At 39.5% G+C, this 12,475-nt stretch overlaps 1 protein-coding gene across 2 annotated transcripts in view; it reads right to left on the bottom strand.

Moving 5' to 3' along the window:
- Nucleotides 1-12,475, bottom strand: part of GRID1 (glutamate ionotropic receptor delta type subunit 1) — a 664,127-nt gene that overhangs the window by 246,671 nt on the left and 404,981 nt on the right. The gene's annotated exons all lie outside the window — the stretch shown is intronic.

Raw genomic sequence — 12,475 nt, forward strand, 5'->3', positions numbered from 1 at the left:
ATAAGGCAAAAATGTCAATTTTTACTACTTTTACTCAACATTGTATTAGAGGTTCAAGTCAGTGCAATAGGGCAAGAAAAGAATAAAGGAGATTCGGATTGGAAAGAAAGAAGTATAACTCTCTTTATTCACAGAGGACATGATTGTCTATATGGAAAATGTCAGGAAATCTGCAAAAGAAAGCCACTAGAACTAATAAGTAAGTTTAGCAAGGTCGTGGGATACAAGGTCAATATCCAGAAATTAATTGTATTTTCTACACTCTAACAACAATCAACTGCAAATTTAAATTTAGAAAACAATACCATTTACAAGGCAAGTACACTTAACACTGCAAAATATTGCTAAAAATAATTAAGGAAGATATAAATAAATGAAAATATATATCTTGTTCATAGATAAGAAGACTCAATATTGTGAAGATCTCATTTCTGCCTCAAATTATCTCTAGGTTGAACACAATTGAAATTAAAATCCTACTAGCCTTGTTCTAGAAACTTATATGAAAACGCAGGGCCAGAACTAGGGTGAGGCACTTGTAAGTTTCTCCTTAAATTTTGTGACTTTGATGCCTCACTTGCTGCACCCTAGTCTCAGTCCTGTGACAGTGTGAAAGACCTAGAAGAGTAAAAGTAAATTTTTAAATGAGAAAAAGGTGGAGAACTTACTTGATTTGATTTCAAAACCAACTAAAAAGCTACAATTATACAGTGTGGCACTGGTGAGAAGATAGACATATAGGACAATAAAACAGAATAGAGAGTTTTGGATTAGGCCAATTGATTTTCAGCAAAGGATCCAAAGGGGAAAGGATACTATTTTCAGCAAGCAGTGCTGGAATAATTAAATATCCATGTTCCAAAATAAAATAAAATAAAAATTAACCTAACCCTTATCTCATACCATATACAAAAATTAACCATCAACGAACACAACAAAACGAATGAATCTCAAAATCATTACCCTGACTGAAATAACCTAGACAAAAAAGTTGTGTGTACTGTGCGATTCCACTGATATAAAATTCTAGAAATGCAAAGTAATCTATAGTGACAGAAAACAGATCAGAGGTTGCCTGGGATTAGGTAAAAGAATAAATTAGTTAAACGGGGACATGAGAAAACAAATGTGCATTATCATGACTGTGGTGATAATTTCAGAAGTGTATATGTAAAAACTCCAAATTTTAATGCATTAAAGTGTGCAGATTTTTTAATATCAGTTATACTTCAAAAAGTTCAAAAAATAATGAAATTAAAAGCTCTAGACTGTGTAGGCACTAGAGCTAGATTGCCTAGTTTCAAATTCAGAGCACCTTACATAAAATACCACACTTCATGCACACCATAAAACCTCTGTCTCCTTTCCCCTGCTTTACAAGCCCGCTAGGTTCTTGCCCTTGCGCTAGCCATTTGCCCTCTCTGTACAGCAGTTTAGCGAGCAATGTCTGTCAGCACTACCTTCAAAATATCAAAATTTAAGCACATCCCACCATCCCCAGTCCAAACTACTATCATCTCTAATTAAAGGCCCTAATTTTTTAACTTTCCGACTTTTTTCTGCCCTTTCTCACTGCAACCGCCACAGTGTGTTTTCAACACAGAAGTCGTTCTAAAATATAATTCAAATCATATCACTCCTCAACTCAAAATGCTCCAGTGGCTCCTCAGCTCACTCAGAATAAAAGCCAAAGTTCTTGTAGTAGCAGATGCAGCAATCTTCTTGCGCCTTTTCTCACCTATTACCACCTTATAGTCCAAGCCTTTGCCCAGTTATTAGATGTCTGTTCATAATTTCATCCCCAAATTGTCACTGCACTTCCCAGTCCTAGTGGCTCACTGCTATGACTACTTTTCATCCCTTACAGGGATGCGTGGTGTGAGCTGAAGTACAAAAACCAAATGGATAATAGAGCCCATTTTCCTGAAACCAATCTTTGGCGGAGGAAACATTTTATATTGAGCTGAACCATTATGCTAAATTGGAATTTACCTTGGAGGACCAAACTTTAATGACATGAAATTCCATAATGAAGTGCCTGGCACACTTGCAACTAGCCAAGGGAAATGATTGAGAATCAATTTCTCGACTCTGAAAATTCTCACCCAAAAGGATCATAGAATAAGTCCAAAGAGTCAAAATTGAGGGAAAGAGTATTTAGTGGGGAATATTTCTTTCAGGAGAATGAGAAGAACATTTCATGAAGGTGCTTCTACTCCTCGTAAGAGTAAGGAGGGTGCCTGCTGCCTCGTTGCAAGTCTCCTTGTAGAGGCTTTCTTTAGGACCATTGAAGTCTCCCACAAAACAGAGCAAGGGCCTGAACAAGCAGGATTCCTTGGGTTTAATGATAAAAGTTACTTTATGTTGTTTTCCATTGGCCCTTTGACCCTTCTCATTCCCTTCTATTGAATGAAAATTATAACAATTTAGTGACTTTTCTGTTAGTTAAGGTTAATAGGAAATTTATGTCACTTTAAGTTGCAAAACCAAGCTTTGATTCAGAATTGAAAATGGCCTAATCCAATATAATAATCGGAAGATTTACTTGGCTTGGTGTAGAAATGCTGACCCTCAAAAGACATAAATCAACATATGTCTCCCACCAAAGCAGGACTGGGCTAATTCAAAGGCAGTACTACATGGAGATAACACGGGCTTCAGAATGAGACCAACTTGAAGTTAAAATTCCAACTTGTCTTCATATAGGTGTGATACCACAGACCTTATCTGAACCTCAATTTCATTGTCTGTACTCTAGTGTTAATAACACTTCTCTCAAAAGGTTGTAAAAAGAGAGCCATATAATGAAGGACTAATATATCTATATGAAGAGCCTGAGCAACTAAATCACAAAATTAAAAATAGCCATGATTGAAAAATAAATGTCCAAAATATTTGATTTGGCTAATAAGCAAAGAAATACAAATTAAAACAATGCAGTGAGCCTTTTTTCACCTATATTGGTAAAAATGAAAAATGTTGATTATATTCATATTCACAAGACACAAGAGTGGGATAAGAACAGGCACAGGCTCAGGCTCTTTATGAGTTTCCATACTTAGAGACAATTTTTCTACCATCATAAGGAATTAGAGAGACATCAGAGAACTAGGTAGGATTGCAGTATTATTAAAAGTAGCTTTAACCAATCTAAGTTTCTAAAAATTGAGATTTGCATAAATTGTGATTCTTCCAAGCAACAGACTACTGTAAAGCCATTAAATTATCTCAAATACTATTTGCTGACATGATAAAATGTTCATGATATATTATTAATTGAAAACAATTGGACATAAAACTGAACATAACAAGAAAACCTTAATTTGGCAAAATAAATGACATACCTAAGGCTGTTTGAAAGGATAATTCATTAGTATATTCATTTTTATTTTGTTTTACTATTATAGAAGAATTAGAAAGAATTAGAGCAATTTTACTCTGCTCTCCTTCTATCCCTGTCCCTCTCACTCCACCATGAGCTCCCGCACACACCTGCACAGAGGTAAACAATACTTTATGCTCTAGAAAGTTTGTATTCTTCTTTCTACCAAGATATTTTCTTTCATCTTGGAGAAAGAAATAGGTGAACTGACAATGATGGTTGGCTGGGAAGCTTCTGAGGCTGAGAATGAAGGCAGTCACAGTGGCCTGAGCCAGGAAGTTTCCAATAGGGATGGAGAGGAGACAGAAGAGCAGCTTACAGGTTTGTCCCCTCCCCTGATACACATTAGTCCCAGGGTGCAATATCAGAAAGGACTGGCTGGTGGTCATTTGGAAATCCTGGGCCTCAAGTATGTGGTCTCTTAAAAAAAAAATCACCATGCCCAAGCTTGAGGCCAAAAGTGAGTTGAAACTTCCAGAGTATCTAGAGATCTCTCTGATTGACCTTGAGCACAATGTAAAACTCAGGGACTTTTGCACAGCCTTCATGAGGGCAAGGAGACAGTGATCCTGTAATAACTGGGACTGAATTTCTTAGCGTCCTTTTAAATGAAATTCCACAGGCAGATTTAATTTGCTTTGAATAATGTCTATAAAGCATGTAATGCAGGACCTGGCATATAGTCAACACTCAACAATGTGAGTTTCCTTGCTTCAGAGAGCAACCACGTGGGGTCGCTGTTCTTGTAATGCCCATATCAAACGAGCAGAAATCTGAGGATAGTTAAGGAGGCCATTCAGACCCTACTGGCCTCACAAGGTAGACTCTTTAGCAGTTCTTCACCAGGAGCCTCTCTCTGTACCTGGTGAGGAAGAATGCTAGGTATGATGGTGACAGCATCTGGCTCAGCAGCTCCTTATCAGCTCTGCAGCTCCTTATCGCCTCAGCAGCCAACAAGCCAGTCTCCAGGGCTGCAGGAAACTGCATCCTAGTTCTGATCACTGACATGTGAAGGGTTTCCTCACCCCATTTTCTGAAACTGCACGGTATTCATTTGGGATTTTTCAACCAGCTCTAAGAGACAGACTGCCCCAGTGCACATGACATCTTCTGGTTTGAGAGGATGAAAAAGAGAACCAAGTTGAAGCCACTGTTTCTATGAGCCCTTAAAAATGATCTAAGACATTTCACAAGAAGTTCTGGTGGCTTGAACTGTCTCCTGCCTCCATTTCTGCTTCCACATTCCAGCTTTAAAAAGAATACTCCTTGGGGGCACCACGAGGGGTCTGCTCTCCCCCATGCTGCGTGTGCGTGTGTGTGTGTGCATGTGTGTGCGTGTGTGTATGCACATGCATGTGCGCGTGTGTGTGTGCATGTGTGCTTACTTGCTTCTCACCTTTCCATGCAGTGCATGATGATTATCCAGCCTGGCAATGGAGGTGTAATAACAGGGTAGAAAGCACAGATAATGGGGTCTTTCTGGCACAAGCAGCGAGTTATCTGAATCCATCACAATCCATTTGTGGGAAGAGCAATGGATAGGAATGCAGAAAGGTAGAGACATTAACCTTTAGTATTCAGACACATTTGCTGCACGTGGTAATTAAAGCTATTTTTAAAACTCCCTAAGTGTCAGCATTCCCTTTTCTAACCATTCTCTGTCAAAACTCTGCAAAATGACAATACACTTGTTGGGAACAATTGACTCATGTCTAAAACAGGGAGTCTAATTCCACAGCAGTGGTAGGGTCTGTCTGAGCTGTCTGTCTTCAGGGAGTTTGAAGTTGATTGCAAACTACAGAGGACCTGGAGTAGCTCCTACAACCCTTGATAGCTGTAGTTTAGTGATCCAGGTACACATGTTTCTCAGTCATGATCTCACCATCAGCTCTCTGAGGATGAGAAACACATCTCTCGGATTCTCCTGAGAATCCCCAATGTCTCACAGGTGTTTGGTAATGTGTGATGAATAAATGATTGATTGTTAAGAGCTATAAATTCTAGTATGGAGACAAGACATGGAGGAAGAAGTTAAGGACCACTGAAGAATTATAGCCTCAGTTCTCTGGTATGTTGGGAGGAAGGTCATGGAAGAAATCAATAGACGTTGCAAAGTGGGGGAACAGTAATTTGAGCTGAGTCTTAAAGTATGCATGAGTTTGAAAGGTAGAGATAGGGTGAACTAGGGACCAAGCAAGCCTGAAACACAGTTATAAATGCTGCAATTCAGGTTCATCCTGGCGATGAATCAAGCCATGTTCCCATCCCCACTACACACTTCGTAAAGATATGCACTGACCTGTTATTAATTCCTTAAATCTGGATGTCCCTGATTAAGTTCCAGAAATGAACTTTCTCACAGGACATTAGTTATTTGTTAATAATAGGAGCTTGCTATAAACCAGACCTCGTACTGTGTAACTTCTGATGAGTTTTCTCATTTATCTAATCTTCACAACGTTCCTATGAGGTGAATATCATGAACCCTATTAGGCAGATGAGAAAATAAGGTTCAAGGAAAGAAGTAAAATAACTTGCCCAAAGTCATAGAAGTGGCAAGCACTGGAGTTAAATCATATCCATGGTGTGTTCCCAAAGACTAGTTTAAAACAGAGGTACATCGCTACTTTTGCAGTTACTGTTCCCCAAGCCTACTATCTGCACAGCAACTAGTACCCTCCCCAAGGAGCTTTGAAAAAGAATGAAGAATAATATTACAGAACAATAATTTCCTCATATATCTATAACTATAAATGTTAAATCTCATAGATTCCTTTCAGGTTGAAAAAGGAATATAGATATATCCTGATTAACAAAGTGAAAGTACATTTCTAGTAAATATGGTTTGTTCCTTTCAGATACTACTCATGTGATAGGTATTAGCTTATTTGTGTGGGCTTTTACAGGTTTCTTAACAATTTCAATAGGAGATTTTAAAAATGGGCTAAAATAACATAAAAGAAAGAGATCAAATTTAAAAAAATGAAAGTTTTATACTGATTTTCTGCAATGAGAACTTTATTATTACTTTCAATTATGAAAAATTCCAAATATTGCTGGGATTCACTCATATATTTAGCATTTAGTTAGTTCTGAGTGTGATGGGAGCAGGTAGTACAGGGGCAGTGTAGCATAAAGTATATATTTCTTAAATTTGGAGTCACTTACACCTAAGTTCAAATCCTGATTCTGCCACTTACTGATTAAGTAACATTGAAAAGTCAATTCATCTCTCTGAGCCTCTGTCTCTTTGTAAAATGGAATAATATAAGTTGAAGTACCTGGAGACTTGGTCCTCCAACCCTTTCCCAACATTCATCCTCTAGTTGATCACATCCTCATGGCAGCAGCACATGCCATCAACAATCTCTCCCTTCTGTTTGAAATGATTCCTTCACTTGACTTCCATGACTCCACCCTCTACTAACAATATCAATACTCAAAGTAAATGTATTAGAATTGATAAAATAGCTAGATCCAAGTACAAAAGGCTTTCAAGAAACATACTTTAAACATAAAGAAATAAGTCAGTTAAAAGTTAAAAAATGGAAAAAATATTATGTAAACACTAGTCAAAACAAATCTGTAATAGTTACAGTAATATCAGATAAAGTGTATTTCAGAGCAGAGAACATTTCGGAGCAGAGGGATAAATAAGGTTGTTTCATAATGATAACAGATCAATTAATCAATAGGACATAAAAATCCTAAATATTTATGTCTCTTATAACAAAGCTTCAAAATACATTAAGCAACAACTGATAAAACTGCAAGGAAAAACTGCAAGGCAAGCCCACAATTAAAGTTGAATACTTTGATACATTTCTCTCAATAACTGATAGAACAAACAGACAAAAAATCATCAAGGATACAGAAGACATAAACAACAGTGTCAATTAAATTGACCTAATTGACATTTATAGAACATTCCACACCACAACAGATTACACATCCTTTTCAAATATACATAAAACATTTAATAAGAAAGATAACATATTGGACTATCAAACAAGTCACAGTAAATTTAAAACAATTCAAGTCACAGAAACTATGTTCTCTAACTACAATGAAACTAAATTAAAAATCAATAAGAGAAAGACACCTGAAAAATATCCAAACATGTGGGAACTAAATAACACACTTCTAAACAATCTATGGGTCAAAGAAGAAATCAAAAGGTAATATAGAAAGTATTTTGAACTGAATAACAATGAAAACACAATATATCAAAAGTTGAGAGATGCCATTAAATCCCTTAAGGGAACATTTATAGTGCTAAAGAAAAATAAATGTCTCAAACAATTATCTCGACTTCCCCTGTAAAGAAGATATAGATACAGATATAGATGGCAAATAAGCACATGAAAGTACGCTGACTATCATTCCTTATTAGGGAAATGAAAATTAAAATCATAAAGAGGCACCATCACACACCACTACAATGGCTAATACTAAAAACTCCTCAGATCAACTAGAATTCTCATAGAACTTGGAAGTTTCTTAAACAGTTAAACATACATCTGCCATATGATCCAGCAATTCCACCTATAAATATGTCACCAAGAAAAATGAAAACACATATCCATACAAAAACTTGCACGTGAATGTTCATAGCAGCTTTATTCGTAATCATCAAAAATCTAGAACAACTCAAATACCTATCAATGATAAATGGCCATTCAAAATATGGTGTACTCATACATTTGAATATTCCTTATCAATAAAAAAAGGACTATTGCAATAAATTGCAATATGCATGAATCTCAAAATAATTATTGGAAGGGAAGTAGCCATAACAAAATAGAAAAAAAAGAATACATACTGTATGATTCCATTTATATAAAACTCTAGAAAATACAAATAATCTTTAGTAGCAGAAACAGACTGACAGAGGAGTGGGGGAGGATCAGGCAGGGAGGGTGGGATTGCTGAGGGACATGAGGACACTTTTGGGATGATGGATATGTTCACTAACTTCACCATGGTTATGGTTTCATGAGTATGCACATGTCAAATGCAAATTGTACACTTTATTATGTGCATTTATTGTATGTGAATTAAACTTCAATAAAGCTGTTAATTTTTTAAGTAAAAAATAGATAAAGAAAGTGATGCTCAAAAAAAGTGCTTGGCTTCGCCTAATGTCTGATAAATGGCAACTCCTATTCTTTGTTTGGGGTTCTCAGCTAGAGCTACAGAGGTGGGTAAGATATGATGCCTGTCCTCAAGGACTCCTCAGTAAAGTTGGGGAGATAGACATGTGAATAGATTAGAAGAAACATAATTGGTTTTGAGTGTTACTAAATTAAATTCGTAGATGGTAAATGGTATAGGGACTTAATATCCAAACAGAATTGAAATCTTCAAAATGAAAGAAAGAAAAAAATTAAATCTTTCCCTTTCTCTTTTTCTCCTGTGTCCCAAGAAGAGATTTCTTAAAGCTATTCGATTCGGCATTCATATCACAGTCTTTTTTTCTTGTTTTCTTTAATTAATGCTTTAGTATATCTATTCCCCCATTATACATGTACATTGTGGGTAGGCATGATGGAAACAACTGATCTCTGGACTGTTGACAGAAGTCCCCTCTGGGGCAGGTCAGGGTCTGCACCTGGAGAATTGTAAGGATAACTCGTTGGCGGCAAACTAGTGCAAATGATAAAATGGATGCTGGGGCCTAAGGCCCTCTTCAGTCTGGTATTCAATGCCTAAGAGGCCCCAGAAGAGCATTCTGGGCAGAGGGAGCTGAAGAGGTCCAGATATTGGATGTGCTTGGGTGGCAGAGATCTCTTAGGATAGTCAGAGCAGCTCATATGACAAGAGGTGGCAGGAACTGAGATCAAAGAGGGCTCTGAAGTCAGCTCATGAACAGCCTCATGTATCACATGGAGGAATTTCAACTCTACCTTATAGGCGCTGACAGTCCAACACTGCCAACAACCTATTCCAGCATGGAGGTGAGCAAAGGTACAGGAGTATGTTGAAAACACAACTGCATGTGGCAGACAGTGTGCACTGCCTCACACTCAGAAGGCATAGCATGCATGAGACACCTGTTTCTTGCTGTTTAAGTTATCTACCCTCTTTGATCACAGAATCCATTTTCCACAAAGCATCTACGAATTAGCAGAACATGTGTTCTCCCAGCACAATTTGGAGACTGCTGTAAGAAACCTGGCTGGTGCTTCTCCTATCTCCTCCCTGGCTGCTCTGCCACCGCCAATGGCCTGGTACAGAGCCGAAGGGAGCATGCATGTGCCTCAGAGGAAGAGCCTGTACCCCTTGTGACTTGTAATGCAGGTGCAGGAAAAGGCAGTGCCATGGAACGAGGGATGCTAACACCTGTGGTTCATGGAGCAGGATTTCAGCTTTCTGAGTCCATGAAAGGTTGGGATGGTTATAAATGCCTCTTCCTCCACATGCAGGCAATTAGATAAGCAGTGTCAAAGTGAGGAAGCAACAGGTAGACTCTGTAGCTGGACACTTAACCCAGCGCCTCTTCTGTGTCTGAGCCCCTTGTGCTAGGGACTCTCAGGACCCGAGAGAAAGGAGGTTCAGCCCTTGCTTACAGGTTGTTCAGGAAATCAGGCACATACATCAAGTCCCTAGTACAGCAGAGCTGGGGCAAGAAGAGTGAATAACTCTAAAAAAGGAAATCCAGGAAGACCTTTGGGCAGAGGCGGTGTTTACCAGACCATTGCAGGAAAGGTAAGTCTTTGACAATCAGAGATGAAGGAAGGGAATGCCAGGCATAAAGAGAAATCCTGGCAAAGGCCCAGAGCCAGGAGAGGAAAATACATATAGGAAACAGCAAGTCACCCATCCACTTGCAGGGATGAGCCATGGGGTAGTGGGCAGAAGGGTGAGAATAAACGTGGTCAGGGTCATCCTGGAGTGGGCTTAAGGCAGGTGCATGATGTGGTCTTTTCTCCATTGGCTAGGGAGGTGACCAGAAGGATAGGACCCTGCCCCTGACATTGGAACACTGATTAAGGACCATGTCAGGCATAGGATAATGGGTTCAGATAGAGATGAACTGAGCTAGAGATGGTCATAAGACTTCCAAGCAGCTGAGTTAAGAAAGCATCTGGATCTCTGGGTCTGGATCTCAGAGGCAAGATCTGGAATGAATGGGGGATATGGAGTCATCAATGTATGCTGGAAACGAGGCATGGGTGCTGAAGGACTGCCACCTGTGCTTCCTGTCTCATTAGAACCAACCTCTTCCTGGGCCCCTATTGAGCTGAAGATTACAGCTCAGAGCTTCACTTGCTGAGAAAACTTAAGCACATGGGTTATGTGCGTGCTTCTGCATTACTTGTTAAGCATCTTAAACTATTTCCATCAAAGTGTGTTTTGGTTCCATGTCTGGAAGAAGTAGACTAGAAATGGAAATCGCTCAGCAACAGAGAGCTTCATGTCTGCATCATGGCTAGTTCCAGAAGAAGCTGGCAGTTTTATATATATTCCATTAAAGAATTTTCTCCAAAAAGTTCTCAAGGGGCCAGTCTATCAGACGCATGTCTTCTGCCTAGACGAAGAGCCTTGTGGGTGGGCATTTTTCTCTGTGTCCAGACTCCACCTGGCCCCGAGCACACCTGTGAGTCACTGGGCCAGGGAAATGACTGGCTCACCTGGGCTCTGCCGAAGGCCACACACGTGGAGGGGCAGCACTCCAGCCCAGCTGATAAAGAGGTTCCAGAAGGCACTTAGCTCATCCAAATTTAGATCTGACTGGTCTTGAACTGGCAGAGTCTGATGAATGACCCAGAGTGCTCCCTTCTATCCTTTAGACTCAGATCTTAATTGTTGTCTTTGTTTTCTCTTGGAGGCAAACTAGGAAGTGCTCGTCAAAGCAGCTTGCTCTACCTTGTGTACATCTACTTGGCTTCAACCAAACCTTTTTAAGAATCTACTCTTTTCACAGAGCATTGAGGATTCGGTGAAGATCTGGATCTAGCCAAGTCCTCAAATGATGCATGGTCTAGTGGCCACTTTGACTAATGGATCATTTTGCTTCCCAGAAGTTCTTTTGAATCTCCTACCCTCCTCCAAGCTAACATGTAACATAATCGATCAATGAAAATACGGTTTATACCCAAAAGCACAACTGCTTGCCAGTGTCCCCACAGTGGAATCCAGAGTCCTGTAAAAACTGTCAGTGAGGCTTGCAGAATCACCAGCCTTTCTCTGTATCCAATTACCCCTTCTCCAAACAAAACAGGCCTGTCCTACACAACACCAATGTTCACTGGTGTGGGGGAGACATATTAGGTAAATCATTGCATAAAGAAAGCAAACAAAAACATGCACCCTTGAGTGCTTATCTCGAATCCAGGAAAATACATTAAGCAAGTCAAATACAGGCTCTGGAGGAGAGTCTGTGAGAAATGAGGGAGACAGGGGTGGAGCTGGGTACTACACTGCAGGCCTCCTTCAGGAAAGATGTGAGGAGAAGAGGCACAGACCTGAGCTCCTGTGACAGACTGAACTTTGTTCAGTTCGGGAAGTAGGAATATGGGAAGCAGTGTAGCCTCTGAATCCTGGAGACCATATCGGAGCCACCAAATGTATGCCTTTGACTTTTTCCCCACTTAATTTTATCCTAGCCATCACATGTGATAAACAGGAAAAAAAAAAACTGTCATAAGAGTAACACGAGTTTTGTCTTCAATGGGGCCATGCTGTGACAGGAAACAGTTGTTCTGAATATAGCTGGCTCCTAAGGATAAGTCTACATAAAAAACTCCTCCATCATTAACCAGAGCCCACATTGGGGTTGCCGGAGTCTATGAGTCAAAGCTGTACAACAGGCCCTACTTTCAGAGTGTCCATGACTGTCCCTGTCGGTGTGCCTACCTGAGCCCTACTGACTGGCCTTACTGAATCAGATCCTGACCACGAGTTAATGATCTTCGCTAAGGCCATGTGCATGATGGTGTCATTTGGTGCAAAGGGCTCTGGAGCCAGGCAGTCTTTGTAAAGAATACCAAATGCACCATTTAATAGCTCTATGACCTTGAACATTTGATTAACCTCTCAAGGCTCTCTTTTCCCATCTATAAAATGGGGATGATAATAACTGCCATCAGG

Source organism: Pteropus medius, unplaced genomic scaffold (genome assembly GCF_902729225.1).
Source record: "Pteropus medius unplaced genomic scaffold, Ma_sr-lr_union100, whole genome shotgun sequence".
Classification (NCBI taxonomy): Eukaryota; Metazoa; Chordata; class Mammalia; order Chiroptera; family Pteropodidae; genus Pteropus; species Pteropus medius.